The sequence below is a fragment of the Pinus tabuliformis genome, chromosome 1_2, assembly GCF_031772625.1.
Source record: "Pinus tabuliformis cultivar Carrire ecotype Pingquan chromosome 1_2, CPIR1, whole genome shotgun sequence".
In the NCBI taxonomy this organism is placed as follows: Eukaryota; Viridiplantae; Streptophyta; class Pinopsida; order Pinales; family Pinaceae; genus Pinus; species Pinus tabuliformis.
Window position 1 is genome coordinate 1,206,974,751 of NC_142298.1, and position 23,247 is coordinate 1,206,997,997.

The window sequence follows — 23,247 nt, forward strand, 5'->3', positions numbered from 1 at the left end:
TTGCCCAAGCCGATGTCGTGTCCTATTGTTGACCGTGGATTTGTGGTGTTAGACGATTGAACGAAGTTTGGTCGTTGATCTTCCCACTCTCCTTTTGTCTCCCAACCCAATGGCCTCTCTGTATTCAAAGTTATTGTTCGGGCTCGAACACTTATAGTGGTGCGAGTGCTCGCACATCCAAATACGATCCAGATTCAACTTCAGATCTGATCTCCGTAGAACCGAGTTTTCGGATTTTGAATCTGCCATTGATTCAGAGAAATACTCTCCAGGGTTTAATCTATTGATTTCGAGGGTTTCATCTGTCAATTTCCAGAGGCTTTTGGCTCTGCGATTTTTGTTTTTTGTTTTTCAAATTTTTACAGCCATGTCGCTTCGACCCAATTCTCGGACCGAGGTCCGGAAGAAGAATTACAAGCCGTCAGTCGATGCAGACGAAGCTCGCTGCAAAAGAGAGGACAATCTAATAGAAATCAGGAAAAGTAAGAGGGAAGATAATTTGCAGAAGAAGAGAAGAGAAGGGATGCAGGCGGCGCAACAGTTCCTTCAGCAGGGGCACTCTACTACTGTCGACAAGAAGGTATGTTGAATTCATCCATTTTTGGCCGATAACCCACCTCAAAATTAGGCTATTCAGGTTACAGGGTTGGACATATGTTCTGTGTTTTTTCCTTCTCTTAAAATTTAAAAATATCGATTTAGATGGCACCCAAAAGAGTGAAATTTTCTCTCAGGAGGTTTTCAAATAACTTAAAATTCAAGAGGGGGGATCCCGAAATTATGATTTTTAATTGAAAATCAGGATCATATGAAACTTTGGGTTTGACATATCTCCTGTCAATGTTTATGTTTTACAGTCACAAAAAATTCAAAAAACAAAACAAATGATGGAACCCAACAGAGAGAAATTTCAATCAGAAAACTTTCAAGGATCTTAAAATTCAACAGGGGTAACCCTTGAAGTTTGTTTTTTAAAAGGGGTTAGCTCCCAAATAGAGTTTTTGTTACCAGTGATCACTTCAAACTTCTGTCCATGTTTATGTTTTTCATTTACAAAATGCTGAAAATAAAAACAATTTCGGCGGATCCCAAAAGAGCAAATCTTCATTTACGAGGTTTCAGAAACTTAAATTCTATGTAGCTCGGGACCCGTTCCTGCTGTTAAAACCTGCGTTCTTGTATTTCGGGCACTTCGGTACTCTGCGGAAACCTACCAAACGAGCGAGAACTCTATCGGGGATTCGGAAATCTTTCTAACTGTACCTACGTGGTTCCCTGCCAAGTTTAGGGATTTTTTTGGGATTTTGGAGGGAACTCCTAGCTGCTTCAATGTCGAACCCTTATTTGTAACGTTAAAAAATGGAAAAAACAATAACGATTACTTCTCCATTTGATTAATGATTTGGCACATATTGGCATATGTAGGTTTGACGTATTGTAGTTCTAATGGTGTTTTTATTCAGAGATGTACTTGATGCAACGGATTCTGTGCAGTGTGGTTAAAGGCTTGGAAACACTGCATAACATCTTGAAATCTCTAGGTCAAGATCAAGGCTAAGTGGATGGAATGGGGAGATTTTCCTCCCATCAATGGTTAATGTGATGTTAATGAAGCAACTGCTTTCAGAGGTAATTTTGGACTTAAGAAAATATTGAGATCTGGCAAGTTGAAAAATCATACTAAAAAATCATGTTATCTTACCATGAATCATGACTCATGAGTTTTGTAAGGGGACTCGACTTTTCTGCTATTGCAAAGACTGTAACATTCTTCCTCCAGAAAATGATCATATAAACAGTGTGAGAATAAAGATGATCATGCCAAGACCGATGGATGAAAAATGAGACATCCCGTTTAGGCCAGGTGATAAGAAAAGACCTGAGAATAGCATCTGGTCCTGACACCATAAAAAACCTCTGTGAGATCGATGATGTTTATGATCAAATAATTTTTGCAGCATTCAAGACTGAAATGATCGAAACATTTGAAAATGATAGAAGTAATAGAACTCAGCTCATACTGAATCCCCAACCACTAAAGAGAGGGAAGATATGGGAGAAACTGACAGTCGTGCTTCGGATAGGGGTTGGAAAATTAAATTATGGAAAGGCAGGTAAAAAATGATATTTATGCAGTAAACTATATATGTATATGTAATCCACTTCCCCTGGAAAGGCAAGTGCAATAAAAAAAACAACTTAGAACCAATAAAAATTGATATTTATGCAGTAAATTAGTTCTATTTCATGAGTCCCCAACTGGCCAACCCATGAAATGTTTGGGGGTGTGCTCTGGTCGTTCTAAACACCCCTCCTCCCATCTCCCCAGTTCAGCTGTCCTGGAAACTTGTACACATAGTTCAAATTCAATTGGGGTGCCCAGAAAGTTTGTTTTCCAATCCAAAAAATGGACTTATGCAAATGGGGAGATGTGCTTCCTTTAAATTCCAGAAGGATTACATTTGGGCTAGACTATGTTAGGCATTGCAAGTGGCCCAGTTTTGGGGTCTTCTAAGATGAACCATGCATCACAATCACTTTTGTTTTGCCAAGCTGCGGCAACAGGGAGTTGCTCTTTCCATAAAAATAAGACAGTGCTTAAATTTTGTCCCAACCGTTTATTGGTGTTGTGGAAGACTAGATCTTTGGTGCGTCGCCTGACACACCATTGCATTCACCATTGAACAATGATCTCATTGGTTGTTCAGCTGAAATTTCTATTTTTTGAAATTGCTTACTTTATAACATGTTTTTAAAGGCAACACAACATGTTTCAACTTGCATGACAAGTAATGTCCAACTGTGGGACATGCAAGGACAATGGGTTTAAATTTCTATTTACAATTGTGCATCAATTACATATAAATAATGACTTAACTTAAGCCCAAATATTTTATAGCCAAAACATAACAAGGGAGTCTTACTAAGATTATGTTGGATATGTTACAGTTGGAGAGTCTTCCTGCAATGGTAGCAGGGGTCTGGTATGATGATCCTACCATGCAGTTAGAAGCACCAACTCAATTCAGGAAGCTTCTCTCTATTGGTAATAGTCTTGAGTATATGTATCTTTATTACCATTTTCTTTTGTCTTTAGGAAATGGCCATCTGAAAAAATATATGTGACAGAAGGCAGTCCTCCAATTGAGGAAGTTATCGTTGCAGGTGTGGTCCCTCGACTTGTAGAGTTTCTTACAAGGGATAATTTCCCTCAGCTTCAGGTATGCTCTGTTTTTCAGTTGAGATTCTAAGTATTGAATTGAAATTATATTGTGGTAATCTAATATCGTTTTAATTTGGTCATATTATAGTTTGAGGCAGCCTGGGCTTTAACAAATATTGCGTCGGGAACCTCATAGCATACCAGAGTTGTGATTGATCATGGAGCTGTGCCCAAGTTTGTGCAACTTCTTAGTGTTGCCAGTGATGATGTCAGAGAACAGGTTGCATTTTGGACCTTTCCATCCATTTATGTTCCTTAGAAATATTTTTGAAATTTGCCATCTCTATGTTCAATGTGCTTTCTTTATAGGTCTAAGGGTTCTTTTGAACTAATTGAGATAGTACTGTTCGTTTCATTGTAAGGACCATGTATTACAAAATGTAATGTTGGTGATGTACATTTATTAAGCTCCATGGTGTGGTTTGCCTCTCACAATTTTAATCTGTTTGATGGACAGTAGGTTTTAGGTTTTGAAGATCTATTGAGGAGTGGTATTTGCAGTCTCTGCTCTAGCCAGGGAACGGACTATTCAATCGACGTGGGTGTTTAGAGGGGAAAAAAAAGTTATGGCTGAACTGGAGCATTTGCTGCTAGAAGCAGCTGGTCGAACATCTACCAATGATGGAAAGAAAAACCGAAATCCTGCGAAAGGGAGACTGGAAGATTCTGATTTAGATGATGGCAATGACTCGAAATACATTGATGATGATGATTCAGATGATGCTGCGACAGCAAATAGGAAGGCTTTTGGGTCAAGAATGCCCCTGAAAAAGAGATTTGATTATGGTGACAAGGATGATGATGACAGGGGTTGCTGTGATGATTCTGATAGCGAATTATCCATAGGAAGTGATTTATACAAAGATGATGAAGATAGGGAGCAGCTTTGAAGATATTATAAGCATAACAATAAGGAGATCAAAACTTTCCAAGTGGTTTATGGAACCATTCTTTGCGAATATCATTGTGGGCTGCTTTGTAAGAATTGGGATAGGAATGTCCAGGTCAGGACAGAGTACTTACCGTCTTTGCATGGTAAAAAATGTTGATGTGACAGACCCTGATAAACAATACAAGTTTGAGAACCGCACCACATACAAGTATTTGAATTGTTTCTGGGGTAGCCAGAGCAATGCAACAAGATGGCATATGGCCAGGGTGTCTGATTCACCTCCACTTGAGAAAGAGTTTTCAGATTGGAAATGGGAAGTAGAACGCAGTGGTGGTCGGATGATTAGTCGAGCAGAAGTTGAGGAAAAAATAAATGCGCTAAAAAAGATAAATCAATTTGTGTATTCTGCAGAAAATGTAAAACAAATGTTGTAGGAAAAGAAGTTGGCTTCCAAAAGGCCATCGAATGTGGTTGCTGAAAAGGACAGGGTTAGAAGAGAGATGGAGCTGGTGGGGAGCAGGCATGATTATTCAAAAGTTGAGAGAATTAAAGTGAGATTGAAGGAACTAGAATTCCTTTCTCTTCAGAGCAAAAGCAAGGATGCAAAAGCCTTGATGCTAGTAGAAATGAATAAGAAAAACAAGGCTGAAAATTTCAAGAATGCTTCTGAGATCAAGCCTCTAAACCTTAATCTTAAAGCAGGTGAAGCGGGGTATGATCCTTTCACTCAACATTGGACTCAGTCTCAAAATTATTATGATATAAAGGCGAAGGTTGCTGAAGACAACACTGATTCGAACAAAGAGGCAGATGCAGCGAAAGTAGAGGAAGCCATAGCAATAGAAACTATTGAGGATGATGGAAAGCTTGTCGACACTGATGCTCCTGTATCAGAAGATTCAACGGTGTATTCTTTGCATGATTTTGAACTTCCAATTTCACTTGCTGGACTGCAGAAGTATGGGGGTGCTCAAGGGGCCCCTTTAGTTTTTATGGCTAGAAAGCAGAAGATTGAGTCAACTTGTGGAGTGAAAGTTCCTAGCAATGATGGAAGGAGGCATAGTCTGACATTAACTATGAATGATTACAAGCGTAGAAGAGGCCTTCTATTAAAATAAATAATGATATTTTCTCTTCTTGTTGGTTTCCCCATTTAATTTTTATATGAAAGATTCGGAAATTTCCTTTTGGGATTGCCAGAAACATATGCAGAAAAGCCTTAAAGTGAACATTTTTGTAAATTGTTTCAAATTCTATATGTAGTGTTCCATTATAGGCACTTTAAAACACAACTGCAATAACCTAGTCAACCAAGGATTGTCTTTTAACAGTAGCAACATCATGGATTGTTGGCAGGCATGAAATCAACAATGTGTTAGAAATATAGGCTGTATTTTCTTGACATCTAAAGCTCAAGGGTGTTTTTTTGTCTCAACCATTCTGCTAAAAAATGGTATATAATGTTCCAAAAGGATTCCTTTCCTCTAAGTAACACTATTCCACTGCAAGTTATCATGCAGTTGGTGAAACATGGCATTTTATGTTGTTTGAGATTGATGTTGAGCGATGCCTTTTTCTAAATTATTGTTGAAATATGTAGTGTTTTTCATATTCATGTAATAAATTCTATGTTTCATGAATTTCTGTTGTTGTAGTATAGTTTGCTTAAATGCTTTTAGAGTTGTGGTTGTTTTGTTGTGCTTAGTTTTTTATTCTTGCTTTCGATTGATTGCAATTATATCTAATAAGAAACTATCTTTTACATGGTAAAAAAGTTAGGAAAACATTCGAAAATCTGGAAGAACTTTGGTATATCCAAATAATTCGGTTCAGTTGGGATTCATATAGTCAATCTGTTGTTTGTCCAAAACTGAACCAAACCAAATCCAATTTTAACCCAAAAAAATCATCTTCCCAAGAAACCCTAAAGAATTCTTAAGAAAATGCATTTTAACTTTCAAGCCACCAATGAATATGTTATTTGCCCATTTCTTCTCCCTGTCCTTCCAATGCCTGTCACTACTCCCTCGTTTAGGAGATAGCCATGGGAGATTTCAGGAGACTATGCTGCTACTGATGCCTAGAGAGGTTTGTCTATTCTGTTCATGTGTGAAGTCTCGAGGAGACTGCATTTGTAGTTGGGAAACGGTTGCCTGCACCTTAAAGGCCTGCTTAGACCTTCATAAACAAAGTTACACTCAAATGAAGCATGCCAACCGAGCCAACATACTAAATAAGTAGCTTCCACTAGGTATTTAGTCATATATTCTCTGTTTGCTATGTGCTTATTTAATTTTTATTTTTCAACTTGAAAGGGTGTACCTAATGTCTGTGCATATCCTTCTTACTTCCGGAACACCTAGAATAGGTTACATGACCTACATTATCAAAAGTAGAATCACAACACATGCAAACAAATACATACGCCCACCAAGCACAAGAAAATAGTGTGATGGCTATCAACTTTTTAAAATCAAACTTGTAATAATCTCAATAATAAATCTAATGTTCTTTAGAGAAGACCTGCTACTTTTTGCTGGGTTTCGTACAGTTTATTGTGTATGATAAGGAAATACATTTCTTGAAGGGATTGCATCAGAAGGCTCAATGGACCTTTGAGCATTTTTGTAGGGGTTTATGTTATCCAATCATTATTTTTTTTTATAAAATTAGTATGGACTATCCACATACCTATTTTTTTCAATAAATTTGAAGAAGTGCATGTTTTTGCTTTAATAATATGTATACTCCTGAATTTTCTGAACTGTAGTTTTGTGGGCCAATTGTTTTCTGTATTGTATGGTATCCACATTTGAATTTAGATTCTATCTTGATAACTATCATTTCTTAGTATGTTTTTATGAATATATTGCATTGTAAGTGTTCTTTCTCTTCTTACATTGGACAAGAGAATACGGCTGTCTTTGACAATGTGAAGTTGTTGAAGATGCAAAAATTCCCTTGCTTTACATGAGCCAACTTGACCTTCAATAGAAACGTTGCTAAACACAATGAGAAGTTTCATGTTTCTTTAGAGAGCATCCTGAAAGGCTTGTGTAATTCCTGCATTGTTTTGGTTGATGCCTTGCTGAGGAATCATTGAGACTCATCATGGTTTTGTGGTCCAATCAGAACCTATTCAATACTCACCTTCATTGACTATATTAGTCGGACACAAACCCTGTCAAAACTCTCAAGCCAGTAGGGCTCGGGCACAATGTTAGTTCCTCAATATGGTGATCAAAGTCTGTCTTCAACATTACAATTGTCTTCACGCATCCTTTTTCTAAATAAATCTATATTACATGCGCTTGAAGAACTAGCTTTGAAGTCTCTATTCTCCAGCAATGTTCAGGTCTAAGTTCATGTAGGCAATTCTATGTTGAAATTATACTTGCATACCAAAATCTTATATTGGCGGAAGACCGTTACTCAAATGTCTGCCAAAAGAGCACCCATTCTGACACACCACCTATGCAAAGGAAGAAGCCTCACAAGTGTTTGGGCTCCTTTTCTCTATCATGGCTGGGGAGGTATCCAAGAGTAAATATCTCTGCAGGCATGAAGTCCAATAAAAATAATGTATAAGACATATTTGACAACCAACAATTGCATCTAAAATTGCAAAATATGTTCCCGGCCTTTCAGAAAATGTGGAGTCTAGCAGAATGTGAGGCCAGCACTATCATCGAAATTCCAACCAGATATGAATCTTTCAGTCTTACGGTATTATGGGAAAATAACATCACTGATATATGAACTATATATCAAGCCTTCAATCCTAAAATATAAGTGTTGGATGCTTCACTGCAAAGCCTAGAAGCCTTCTTTCAAATGTAACAACTGGATGATGCACAAAAGTTGATGCTAATAGAAGTCTGTATGGAGCGACCAACCCTTAACATGGTGGTGAGCTCTTGTATGAGAAGCCTTCTTTCAAATTTAACAATTGAATGATGCACAGAAGTTGATGCTAAAAGAAGTCAGTATGGAGCGACCAACCCTTAACATGGTGGTGGGCTCTTGTATGAGACTTAGTCAACTCAAATTCACCTCCTACACAAACTTTGATATGCTTCAAGCAAGAAATGCAAGATAGGTTATACCTGAAGGGGAAAGTAGAGGAAATCATGAAGCAATGGATTCACGTAAGGCAAGTACCTGGTCAAAGGCATAAAACAATATTTTTGATGGCTTCAAGTCCATGGTGATGAACTTGGAAGTTCCTCGACTCACTTCTCAGAGGACTCTCAACCAAAATATCCAAAGAAAAATGGACCTGCTTAGTATAAATGCTTTGGATAATTCTTTACAAGTAGCTTTCGAGTTTGAGGCCAAAGCTTCAAAAGAAAATGTACTAAGCCTCCACCAACTAAAGCAAGGTTCTCGAAGCCTTATCTTTAAGAACTGTCTCTATTAGTAACTTAGAGAAGCCTTTAAATCAGGGAAATGATTACACAATAGATAAAATTGGCCAGCACTTATCAAAAATTCCATCCAGCCAGATAGTTGATGCTCAATCCTACTTTATATTTTCTAAGCACAACCAATAACTCCACGAGGATAACATGATCCCTATTTAGCAAATACACCGGCTGCCCGCTCAAATGGCTGGTACCTATAATCATAGCCCTGTATGGATAAAAACTGATGACTACGAGTTACATTGGCTCTATATATTGATGACAGTTTCTTTAGCTTTGCCAACAATCATTGTACTCTAGTATAGACTAAATGGACACTGGAATTTCCATTATCCAGAAGATGGAATCTTACCCAAGGCATTCACAAAAGTTGTTGCCAACCCACAACTGGTTGAAAATAATCTCCATCATCATAATAAACTTTATGCCCATAATATGCACAAATGGTAACACATGATACATCTCCCAAACCAATGGAGTCCAACTAAAGTCTAATCCGAGATCCTCCATTCTCAACACTTTATACATAAAAAAAAACATGTCTGTAATCAGCCTCTCTTTGCACTTTTTGGGGCAATTGCTAGTTATATTAAGTTACTTGAAAAATCGGTCTCCTACAATGTATTTTAGGTATCAGAGAAGGGAAACGGCTATTTCCATTGATTGAGGAATCATTTAGGCAATTTCAGTCTTGTAGAAAAGATTTGTGTTGGTTCACCCTGGGCTCGAAAATTTTTCGTTGTCATCTAATTAATGAATGCATTAGGTTGACCATAACAAAATATCCATTTTCAGAATACACATTATCGTCCACCCTTGCTTTCAACAATGCCCATTCACATGTTGCTATTCTTCCCCACTCTATGCCTTACCACTTTATGCCTTATGGCGTTTCCTTTGCAACATAAGGTGCAAATGCTAGTCTATATAAAAATAAAATTTTACTTTTTTGAAGGTGTGAGGGCATCGAAATGACCACCTATGATTTCCAAATCTGTCTCATCTTTGTTTTTATTAAGAAAAGAATCTTTTGTGAATTGTGGATGGTATAAGCGCAATCGATGGCCATTTGTAAGGAAAGAAATATCATATTGGTCTATAGTGGTAATGCACATTATTCCATTATCCTATACTTCATCAACCTCATAAGGGTCTAATCATCTAGTTTGAAATTTACCTGGGAAGTCTTGGAATCTTGAATCATACATTAATGCTCGTTCACCTTTATGGAAGGTTTTCCTTTTCATGAAATGATCATGCCATTTGGACCTCTGTTGCAAAACTATTGATGTTTGTTGAAGGGAAGCGAGGTGAATTTCATCTAATTCATTTAGTTGCTCAAGGCGTTATTTTTATGCCTCTGAAAGATCCAATACGACTTCTAGGGAAGTCCTCAAAGTCTTAATCTCAAACTAAATTCAAAAAATAAGCTTTTTACCATACACAATTTGGTAAGGTAAAAATCTTGTGGTATTATACGAAGTAGTCTGATAAGCCCATAGTGATTTAGGAAGCTTATAAGCCCAATCTAAACAATTAGAAGCCATTGTTTTTGATAAAATGTTTTCCAGCACCTTGTTTTTCCTTTCAACTTGGTCGTTCACTTGTGGATGGTATGGTGAAGTAATTATGTGCTTGATGCCATATTTCTAAAATGTTGCTGAAATTTTATGAGCAATAAATTTTGGTCCTCTATCAATGACAATTTATCTGGGTCAGCCATATCGAACAAATTGTTCGAACAAGAAATTTGGCACTACCTCGTCTATATCTCTTGAAATATATTTTTCATCCACCCACTTTGTAACATCGTTGGTAGAAACTAGAATATACAATTTTTTATTTGTTTGAGGGTTAATGGGACCCACAAAATCAATAGCCAAATTTTTGAATGATTCCAGTACCAGTTGCGCTTGAAAAGGAAGTTCATCAGATTGAATAGGATTCCCATTCTTTGGAATCTATCACATCACTGAACATGTTTTTTAGCATCCTTAAATATTATTGGCCAAAAGTAACCCATCTGTAACACTTTGTGTCATGCTTTTCTATCAGCAAAATGGTCTCCACAAGGTTCATCATGACAAGCCTTAAGGATGTTGTAAATTTTTTCCTCCCTTATGCATTTGTGGATCTGAATATCTTCTCTTCTATAAAAATAATAACCATCTATCTAGAAAAACCGATAGCTAAATTGAATGATATGTATCTTCTCTCGAGGAGACAAATGTGATGGTAATTTCCCTACTACAATATAGTGGGTGACATCTGCATACCATGACATTCTAGTGGATATCATAAATAAGTGCTCATATGGGAATCATTCTTCTACAGGAGATGAATCATTCACATGCATAATTTTGGATATGAAATCTACAATGAGCTTTTCCTTTCCTAGTTTAACCTTGATGGCGATGTCGAACTCCTGCAACCAACGCAACCACCAAGTCACTCTCCATTAGTAATCATTTGTTGGTTAAATACTTGATATCCGAATGATCGATATATAAGAAAATAGGATATCCAGTGATATAATGGCATAATTTATTAACAACATAAATGACATCCATAATCTCCTTTTCCACCATTGTATAATTTAATTATGTTAGCATCATATTTTTGCTAATGTAATAGATAATATAGGGTTTTTGGTCTTCTTCCTACCAAAATACTGCTCCTATGGTTGTATCTGATGCATCAGAGAATATGTGAAATGGAAATTTCCAATTGGGACCTCTTAATACTGGCAATGTAGAAACTAATTTCTTTAATTCTACAAAAGCACCATCACATTTATCAATTCATGTAAGCTCCACATTTCCTATTAACACATATAGTGGTGCTGAAATTTTTGAAAATTTTTTCATAGGCCTCCAATAATAACTAGCATAGCTAAGGAAACTACATACCTCTTTTGTTGTTTGCAGAGTAGAGATTCTGAGAATTACCTAAATTTTCAATGGGTCCACCTGAATACCTACAACAGAAATCAAATGTCCCAAATCTATGCCTTCTATCATTAACATGTGGCATTTGTCATTGCTAAGACATATCTTAGTCAATATACCTATCATGAGGACCTTCTATAGGTTTCCCAAATCTTCTTCAAAGTCATCATTGTAGGGTGTGAAATCATCTATATAAATTTCAAGTCCAACATTCACTAAATCATAGAATATGCCTAAGACTACTCTCTAAAAGGTTTTGGTGCATTACAAAGACAAAATGGCAGAAATTGATATGCAAAATTCCCCCATGGATAAGTAAATGTAGTTTTATCTTGGTCTTCCAAAGCAATCTGGATCTGTTTATACCCACTGAATCCATGTAGGAAAGAAAAATATATATTTCCAGACAAAGTATCAAGGACTTGATCAATAAATGTAAGGGGAAAGTGGTCTTTTTGAGTGGCTTTATTCAAATCAATATAATATACACAAATTATCCACTTCCCATTATTCTTAGCGATGAGAATAAGCAGTGAAACCCATTAGCTATCCGATATAGGGTATATAAAATTGACATCAAGTAATTTCTGGAGATCTTGTTTAACTATATCTTTAATATGTGGATTTAGACTTCTTTGAGGTTGAAAGATAGGATGCACATCCTTTTATATATATACGTGATGTGTACATAATTCTAAATCAATTCCCTTGATATGAGTGTAGTCCCAAGAAAATGTTTCTTTATGTTTTTGTAGGATTTGTATCTCATCGTTCCTATTGAGAACTAGGAAGGTTGGAATTAATATTCGGTGTTTTTCCAAGTTCAATTTCAATTGCAATACTACTATGAAAAACTATCATAGGGATATGATCGTTCGAGGACTCTTTTATAGGGTTACCCTGAGATTGATTTTTCATTACAGCTTCAACCAATTGACAAGTTTGATGTTCTACTGAAGAAGGTTGGTTGATGAAGTTTTTAATAATTTCATCCTTATTTCTTATTTTAATGTAAGAGATTTTCTTATAGTGAGGATTGGAGGCAAATTTTCTCCTTCATGTTTAGGAAAGATCCGTATTGTATTACCATATTTTGTGCTAGGTTTAGTGGGAGGGTAAATAGTATGACTTTTAATGGTTGTTCCCCAGGCTATCGTTATATTCCCTATCTGACATCTGATATATGTATCAATAGTAGTAAGCCAATGTATTAAGAATATAAGGGTATGTCCTTCTAGCTTGTATTTGAGGTTAACGACCAGAAAATTGGTGGGGTACTCCCAAGATTCCACCAAAATGATTACATCTTCCAGAATTCCTTCGAGTTTAATTACAAACCTATTAGTTATTCCAGGATTGTAGTATTTGGTATTAATTGATATAATCCAAGAAAAGCACAAGGATTTAGTGTTGTAATATTAATAAAATATCTCAATTCTATCAAGGTATTCGAAAAATTGATGCCCTACACTTGTACAATGACTACAGGGTTCCCAGGCTCTTCATATTTCATAGGAATTTGTTTCCCTAAGATTAAATCAGACAGTTTCCCAATTACATGGATAGTGGGAGTGTATTTTTGCTTCTTTCCGGGATCCTTAACACACAACTCTTTAATAGTATTTTCATAAATGGGTACATATTTAATAGCATGCAAAAGAGAAATTTTGTTGCACATATTTCATAATTCTCCAACTAGATAAAATTCGGGGAATACTGGTTGTTTTACTAAATTTAATTTGCCTGGAAATGGGGGAGAAACAATTGGAACCTTAGTCAAATTATTATTTCTAGTGGTTTCAATAGCTGGATTTGATATTGGTGACTAAGACGATTCTAATCCACCATAGGTTGCGCTTGATGATAAAAATTTAAGTTGGCTTTGAATCTACTCTTTATTATATTTTTCTTTTTTGTTTGCTAAAAAATTATTGGATATTTTTCTGTAAATATTGTTTGACCCAATTTTAATTATATTTCATCATATTCCAAAGTGGGAAGACAATAATTATAAGTATATCATACTTCAACGAATTGAATGGGTATATTGTTGGGTTGGGGTTGGGTTGTACGGTAAATTGAGGGCATAACGAAGATGCATTTGGTGGAGCATTCAAGGGTAACTAGAGTTTTTGTTGTGATTTTTGTGATTAGGGTAGTTTTTTGAAAGGTTGATTACTGGTACCATGAGAGTGTTTCCAATTTTGAGACCAAAATGGCCATTGGGTAGACTAATTTGTCCATTAGGAAGAATATTGTGCATATTTCATATTTTTCCAAGGCGGTCCAAGATATTGTTCGTTCTACTAGGATAGTCTAAGATATTGTGGATTATGCCAAAATGGTCTAGGGCATTGTATATTATGCCTAAATGATCCAAGTTATTGCTGTAATTTATATTGATTAGTAAAAATGTGGAGGGATCATGGATCATACTTAGAGGTCGAGATTTTTATTTTTGTCATTGAGATACAAGTTACGTTGGATCAACTTCCTCCTCAGCCTCTTTGTATATATGTTTTAATCTTAGAAAATATGGACATTGATTGCTTGGATGGTCTTTTACACAGATCACAAAAATGTTGATTGCATCTAATGGGCCTTCTTTATGACCATGTTTTTAGGAAAAAGATTGCTAGCACTTGTTCCATCCCTACTTGCTTTTGATTACCTGCAATACTTCCAACTGTGTAGTCAGGGTACTTATAATTTCAGTTTTAAAATCTTCTAATAAATTATAGATTTATGCCTGAGTAACTCCTCCGCCAGTAATTCTACTAGTTCTTCCCAAGGGGTTTCATATTCCATGCTTGCTACTTGCACTTATTTGGGAACACTTGATACACGACTTAATAATGCATCATATTTTGCTTTCAATATATCTCTCTATCCCATTAGATTAAATGTTTCCAACCATTCACCTTCCATAGCCCTAATAATGGCATATTTCAATACTTCTTTAAGACGTGTAGTATATGGTGACCTTTGCAGGTTATATTGGAACCTTTCTATGAATTCTTATAAGATTTCATCCTCTTTATAGGTCATATTAAATATTTCTTCTCTTGGATCCCTGGACCTACAATAGTCCTGGAATTTTGAAAGAAAACTTTCCTTCATTTTGTCCCAAGAGTTAATAATACCTCCTCCTATTTCCATAAACCATCATAATCTTCCCCCTTAAAATTAGAGAGGAACAAATTAAATTTTTGTGGATCAGTGGTAAATCATATCCTCTACATAGTACATAAAATTCGAACTAGAATGCAACTGGATCTTCTGAGGCCAATCCATGAAAAATTAGAAGACCTTGTAATGGTATGGCTTTCATAGGTGCATTTTCCTGCGGATCAACAATAGGAAATTCTACTGTTGAGGTTGTTTTGGTAGTTGAATTTACCTGTCCTTTTATTTGATCAAATATTCTGTTATGAAACCAGCTCACAAAAAGATAGAAAAGAGAGAACCACGCCTTAGAATTCAGCCTCTTCGAGGGGGCAACCTCCTTTACATTACATAAATGAACAATTCTTCGATGATACAAATGAAAAGACCTCCTTTCTATATATAGGATTCTAAGGGGTCATAACAGAATCAGAGCCGACATAACAATAATAATGTAAGCACACAATAATAACAATAGTGGGCTTCTATGGGGCACAATAGTAACAATATGGGCACTACATGGGTACATCAATATAATAAGTGGGTTGTACTAATAACAATAAGGGGTTACACTAGTAGTATAGGGGGCTAACATGCCCCTCTCCTTCAAAAAGTGTTGTCCTCAACGCTTGAGTAGTTCTTGATGCTTCTGTATAAAATTCTTGTCCTCCCATGTGGAATTTTCAACAGGTAAGTTCTTCCACTTGATGACATACTCTGAAATTGATTGATTTTGTAGCTGTCGGGTTCTTGTTGCTGTGACCGCTCCAGGTACAATATGATTTTTCCTTCCTCTTCAATTTCTGGTAATTTTGTTTGAATTGGGATCTTTTGCAACTTTTGAATAAGTGGCCATACTTCTTCGTCCTTCTTCCATTCACCCCATGCTTCGTTTATCCAATCTGGTTGGATAATAGAAATAACACAAAACAATGCTTCCACATCCTCATCCTTGAAGAGTCTTCCCATTTGGTAAGGTCGCCATTTTTTAAGTGCATGTAGTATTGCCAACATTTCCTTCTCATAAATAGCTTGCTTGAGATGTAGCAGTAAAAATACCCAATCACCTACATCAAAACACTTTTCCTACGATGTTGATCTACCTGTTGTTTCGTTTGATTTTGCATCGAATTGGCGTTATCCTTTAAAAGTTGGAGAACTTGTTATTGATGCTCGATGTGATATTTCAATGCTTGAACCTTTCTCTTCTTGATATTTCCTTCTATCTCTAGAGTTTGAGGAGTGGTAATTTCTTCCAATCCTTTACAAGATATGGTCGGATTCATTTCTTGCTGCTCGATGTGATCTTTCAATTCTTGAACATTTTTCTTCTTGATATGTCCTTATATCTTGATAGTTTGAGGAGTGGTAATTTCGACCAATGAATTACAAGATATGGTTGGATTCATTTCTTCTTTCTCGATGTGATCTTTCACTTCTTGCACCTTTTTCTTCTTGATATGTCCTTCTATCTTGAGAGTTTGAGGAGTGGTAATTCTTGCCAATGCTTTACAAGATTTGGTCTAATTCATTTCTTCTTTCTCTGGGGTGGGGTCTTGGCATATATCCTCTTCTTTTGATGTTTCTTGATCCTTTTCTTCCTCCTCTTCATATTCTATGTAAAATAATTTCTTCTCAGCACACATATGACCTTTAGTGCATTTGCTATCACAATTGTAACAAAGCCCTTTTTCTCTTTTTTCTTCCAATTGTTGTGGTGTGACCCTTGTAGGTTGTGGAAGGCTAGGAGAAACAACACTTCCATCTTTATAGTTGTGAGGGGTATGCTTCCTAGTTTCCATAATTTTTCTTTCCACTATGTCACAAAGCCCTTTTACTCTTTCCAATTGTTGTGGTGTTGCTCTAAAGAAGGTGTTGCTCTTTGTATCCTCATAATGTGCTATCATTTCCTCCATGAAAATTGGCCATGTAACAAGTTGTTTATGAGAACAAAGCCCTTCATACCATAAAAATTGATCCGGTTCTAAATATGAGGATTTAATACATAACTTTTGTAACAGTGGTACACTATGTAGATCAAAATATTTCTCCATCTGAAGTATCCAATTTACCGGATCCTCGCCATCAAACTTCCTCATCTTGCTTTTTCTTGATTTTAGGAGCTCGATCTTGAAATTACTGTAACTCTGAACTTTTGGATCTTTAAGTTCTGAAATTGCGACTTGTAGTAGCCCTCTGCGTCCTATTTCCAATGCCACACGTCTGATCCAAATTGGATTCTCCAAGAAAGAGTTATGCACAATCTCCCAAGATGACCTGATTATACACCTTTCCAGAAGAGCAAACTTGTATGAAGTTCCACGTGTCACTTTTTCGACCTTTGGCACTAAAAAATATATACAAGAAACTACAGTCCGTCCTCTTTCTGTACCTTCTTACAAAATTTCAATCTGATGCTCAGAGAGAAATTTATGATGATTTTCCCCAAGTCACCTATTTGGAATGTAATTCAGGAGTCTACAAAAAGACCAACTTCCTCAGATCATATCTCTACAAATATAGCACGAAAGGCTCCGAAATTGGGACCCAAGGTTCAGCGCGTTGTCTTCTCAAATGGGTTTTGTTTTTAGCTTCTGAAACGTCACAGAAAAAGAGCTATAGCGAAAATTCCATGATGACCTATTTGGAGCAACGAAACCCTAGAATCCAAAGCTCTTATACCAAATGTTATGAAACCAGCTCACAAAAAGATAGAAAAGAGAGATCCACGCCTTAGAATTCAGCCTCTTCGAGGGGGAAACCTCCTTTACATTACATAAATGAGCAATTCTTCGATGATACAAATGAAAAGACCTCCTTTCTATATGTAGGAGTCTAAGGGGTCATAACATAATCAGAGCCGACATAACAATAATAATGTAAGCGCACAATAATAACAATAGTGGGCTTCTATGGGGCACAATAGTAACAATATGGGCACTACATGGGTACATCAATATAATAAGTGGGTTGTACTAATAATAATAAGGGGTTATACTAGTAGCATAGGGGCCTAACATATTCCCCAGTACCCTTCTGGGATCCCAAAGTCAAGAGGCACTAATTGATGAGGACTGCTATGGTGATGTTGAGGTCCTGGGCCTTGTTCTAGCTCTGGAGGAATATGTCAATGTCTCACAACACTACCTAAATCACAGATCATGATTCCTTATTTTGTTATTTGTGTTGTAGGAGGATCTCATTCCGATGTTTGAAAAATTGGATCACATGTTTCACCTCCTCCTTCTCTCAAATTATGAGTGTCCCTCACTTATATTATGAATGTTGGGATGTTCTGTTGATGAGGATTGAAAAATATCCTCTTCTTTTATTGTCAATCTCATGGTTTTATTAAGAATATTAGCTTTTGTTGTAACATAGGACTTTTCCACATGAGTAATGACAAGAGTATATCCTTTTATAGATACTAGTCGAGGTCTCGATGAAGCTTGAGATTCTTCTCTTCATGTGATTTCATATGTAAAGGTTGTTCCTCCAAGGCCCACATGGCCTTTGGTTTTCTCACCCACAAGGATGGTTTTTTTATTCATTTCTTTGTTATTTTTACCTAGATATATCCTCTTCTAGTCATGCACACTATATGGCTTAAGACTACCAGCTGAGGGCAGACTCCACCACAAATTATCCAGGGTGTGTGTGTAGGTTCTTGCCTTATACCTTTAATATCCAATCATGTTGAAGCAAAGTATGAATCTACAACCAGATATTAGTGCATTAGTGCTATTTTGATAGCCTCCCCGACAACAACACCAAAATGTTAGGGCTTTTAATTGCTTAAATTAAACAACTAATTACCTAGAAATTAATTTATCAACCTAAACATTAATATTGGTTCTACATGAGATTTCCTATAATACTTTAACAAATATTCCTACTTGTTGAAGGAAGATATATTATATACACACTCTCAAAATAATGTAAATCTAGCAAAGCCTAATGAACCAGAAGAGATTTTCCAAAATTAGAAAATGAATGACAAGAAAAAAGTACTCTATCTCTAATTAGATTAACTCACACATGTAAAATATAAATGCAACTTAAAAATCAGCTAAATTTAATGCTAATCGAAAATGCTTCTCTAAAACACAATTCTAACTTGTAAATTTAACTAAGAAACAACAAGGGAAATCTTATAACCTATCACTCATATGCCCATACGCTAATTCATAAAAAAACTAGACCATAGGCGAGAAACAACAAACACTAATTTAAGGAACAAAAACTAGAATTGAAAGGAACATTATCTCAAGAAAGAAAAATCAAAGAGAAAGTCTAGTAACTATATTGTTATCACAAATAGCATTTATAATTGACACTCAAAGTAACAACCAATCATTCAAACCAAGGAGCGACACTTAATCAAAAAGTAACAACACACAATATCGCATAGAAATCCTACACTTCTTCAATAATGAAACTATCTATTATACATGTTCGAGACAACACCTCGTCTAGGGGAGCATACCCAACTACAAGGAGTCAGCCAGTCTTAAGGAAAATGCAGATCATAATGTGAATAGATAAATGAATAATTTAATTGGTAGCTCCTTTCATTAAAAATATGTCAGAGAAATAGGTACAATTAGAACACAATTCCTGGTTCTATCTTGAACTCAACAATTTTCCGTCATCCAAGTCAGAGGCAACTCGATCCTTTTATATTACAAAGAAGATTTCAAATTAATATTACAAAATAAGGAACATCCTAAGAATACTTGATTCTTAGGATGTTCCTTATTTTGTAATATTAATTTGAAATCTTCTTTGTAATATAAAAGGATCGAGTTGCCTCTGACTTGGATGATGGAAAATTGTTCATTTTAAGATAGAACCAAGAATTGTGTTCTAATTCTCAAGATGTTCTTTCTAATTCAAAGAAATATCTTCTAGGTCTATGAGAAGGTTGAGGGTCATTGTTACAACTAATGCTATAATATAGGAACAACTTTATGTTGGTACTTGTCCTTTAGCCAAAAATATCCATGGTGAAATTGTTTTTCCTCGAGCTTCATGATCCCTATTCATCACAAAATTTGTCTCCACAAACTCTTAGCTAGATCACAATAAAACACCTTTATATTACAAATCATTAAATAAAATTACAAGGTTTTATGGATAAACAAATTTCACCAAGGTTCGTATCATAGAAAACAAAGATAGATGAGTATGGGTTAAAAGGATAGCAAATCGGTATAAGAATTAAAGAATTTATGTGAAAAATGAGACAATTATATAGCCAAACAAAATTTTCTAAACTTGATTATCAAAGTATATCTGGACCTATAACATAAGTATCAACATCCACACTTTTACTATGGTTTAAGTGGTCCACTCCAGCTTTAAATTGTCATATATTGTATAAGACAAAAACTTTCTTAAGAGACTCATGAATGCCCATCATTCAAGCCAAATCCAAATACAAAATGGAGTATAACTATAAAATACAACTATCGATATACATTATGTCATAGTTTAAACATGTTATGAATTAGTTTTTCTCCTAACCACTCGAATACAAATGGCTTCGAGAATTTTATTTTAATTTTCAATAATTATTAGGTGGATGGCAGAGATTTAACTGTTGGAAATAATACTGAGAGGGGGGGGGTGAATCAGTATTATCAAATCATTATAACTTTTTCATTTCCATATTAAGATTCATATACGCTACTTCAATTAACGCAAACTGCATGTATATGCATCTGTGTGTAATGCAACAAGCGTATATCCAGTAAACTTATGATTCAATTAGTTGATCCTTAATGAGTGCATCAGAACATTATTAACCATATGAACAGTAAACAGGAGTAGTAAAATAGAACAGATCATCACACACAAGAAGCACACATGAACACCATGATGTAAGGTGGAAACCCAATGTGGGTGAAAACCACCTACTGCAAGTCGTCTCAATCTTCTTTTAATAAGAAACTTTTTTTACAATAGTTCTATACTGGTGCAGTCTTATACTAGTACACAGGCCGCTACCTGCAGAAGGCTACGACCTTCTCTCGTACTCCTTAGCTCTTGTACTAGCCAATCCATTTACTAGTACGTAGGTGCCGGCCTACTGAATGCTCCAATCTTCACTCGTATTCCAGCTACTACTGGAAGGGAGCTACCACCCCCTTAGCTCTTGTACTAGCCAATGTACTAGTACATAGGTGCCAACCTACAGAAGGTTACAACCTTCTCTTTCTTCCAGGGACCATGTTTCATAAATTTTCAGACTGGATCCATGAATATCAATCAAACCTTAAATAGATCTACAATCAACCAACTTCCTTGTACAAATACTGAATCAATAACTTCTCAGAACACAGTACCAGTAACCAGACACCAATTTAGAACCCTGAACACTGCAGTAATAGACAAAAGCAGCTAAAACATATTTCAATAAAAGTCCACAATTTCACCAATAGAAACCTATGTATGTACACAGTATTAACTTCCTTAACCTGCAGGTATCCGTGCCTCCGCTGTGTTGAGCCTGCGGGTATCCACACCTGCGCCGTGTCAAACCTGCGTATATCCACGATTGCGTTGTGTCAAACCTGGGGATATCCGCGCCTGCGCTGTGTCAAGTTTGCGGGTATTCGCGCCTTATCTGTATCAATCTTGTGTATATCTGCAACTGCGCTGTGTCGAACCTGCGGGTATCCGCCCTGCGCTGTGTCAAGCCTGCGGGTATCCGCGCCTTCTCTGTGTCAATCCTACATATATCCACAACTGCACTGTGTCAAACCTGCGGGTATCCATGCCTGCGCTGTTTCGAGCCTGCGGATATCCGCGCTTGCATTGTGTCGGACCTGCGGGTATAGATAATTTATCAGACTTCAATTATACCCAGATTATCATATTTATAGATCTGGTCACACATCAAGGAGATATCAACCCCTCAGTAGATCTTTATCATACTGTAATGCTCAGGTTCCTCCTTGATTCAGGTCCAACTATAATTCACGAACTGACCACCAGAATTTCAGATCTTGCTCTTCTCAAGATATTCAACACATTGGTCACCCCCAACCAAATGATCTCCTTTCCTTTTTATAGTCTAGGCCTTACTCAAACCATGGTCCAAAACCATTGAGATCTAATACTAGGGACCCAATACTTGGGTTTAATACTTTGGAGGCAAAACCATGGACCAAACCATAGGTTCAAAATGTCAGACTTAATACCATGGACTAACCATAAGATTTCCCACGTGTGCGTGATTCTCTCTGCATGAAATTTTGTGTACTTTACGTCTGCACTTTTTATTCGGCGCACCTGCGTACATGTTTGCACCTTTTGTTCGGCGCACCTGCGTACGTCTGCGGCTTTGTGAACATGAACCTGCGGGTATCTCATTTTCTTCCATTCTAAGAGCATGAACATCAACTCTTTGCTACTGAACTGCTGCACTATGATCTGTCCTCTATGTGAGTTTCCATCAAGGACAACACTTGTATCATAATTCCAACAATCTCCCCCTTTGGATTTGATGGCAAAGCTAACTTGTCATACTGAGAACTGTCATCTGATTCCTTTGAGCTATCCTTCATCTCGTCATATCTGATATCTCTTCTGTAGATTCATCTAGTTATATATATGTGAGTTGTTCTTCTACGAGTGGGTTGCCATCAAGTACAACACATGCATCATAATGCCAACAATCTCTCCCTTTGGACTTGATGGCAACAACACCAAATCACTCTCCCCCTTTGACATCAAGGGCAAAGGGCGGACCAAGATATTTTCTTTCCTTGATAAGCATTTTGTTGTCCATACTCCCCCTGAGTACCTGCTGAAATCTCTGATTGAGCTCCCCCTTTGTATATGCCAAGTTGTACCAATCTGTCCATGCTCCCTCTGAGTACATGCTGAAATTTTTGCTCTGCTGAAGTGTGTTGTTCATGCTCCCCCTGACTGTAAGCAAGGTCTGCAAAAAGATGCTCTACAAGAAGAACATGACTCTATCATAAATGACCTTCCTATCACCAAAGACTCATACATACATCCATCTCCCAACCAAGTGGGGATATACCAAATACCAATTGTTTATACATGACTGAAATATTACATCATCTTTCCCATGCATAGTGGGGGTACAAATTACATCATATGACCAAAAGGGATTCATCAAACGATTACAATAGATAGAGACAAATTATTACATCATGAGTCTTGATATGATCTTTACATGACATTTATAACAAATACCAAACATAAGATCGTGATAGCCATCAGCAACTATCATACACAATGTATAATCTGCTCCATAATCATCTGACAACAGCTTCTAAACCTGCAACCTATGTATGATCATCAGTGCATAAGTCATCAACAGGGTATGTCTGCATCAACTCATCCTTTTGAACAGAATTTTTCATATGATATGCAGAATCATTCACAAAACACCATAGCCATCTCATCAACATTAAGATCTGCATGATCCCAGTATCATCACTTGGGAGCATCTGCATCAATCAACATGTGTAAGTATCAACCTATCATCACACAGGTAACAACTCATCATTATCTTGTCTCCAACAATGCAACTTTGAGTAATCATCCATGTATCCAGCA

General features: G+C 36.5%; 2 pseudogenes across 1 annotated transcript; both read left to right on the plus strand.

Annotated features, from left to right (window-relative positions):
- The first annotated feature begins 202 nt into the window (after positions 1–202).
- Positions 203–3,126, plus strand: LOC149210606 (importin subunit alpha-2 pseudogene; annotated as a pseudogene). The gene is made up of 2 exons (XR_016253115.1): positions 203–580; positions 2,950–3,126. The product of XR_016253115.1 is annotated as an importin subunit alpha-2 pseudogene (transcript).
- A 663-nt stretch (positions 3,127–3,789) lies between these two features.
- Positions 3,790–5,233, plus strand: LOC149210607 (protein RTF1 homolog pseudogene; annotated as a pseudogene).
- Positions 5,234–23,247: the final 18,014 nt, after the last annotated feature.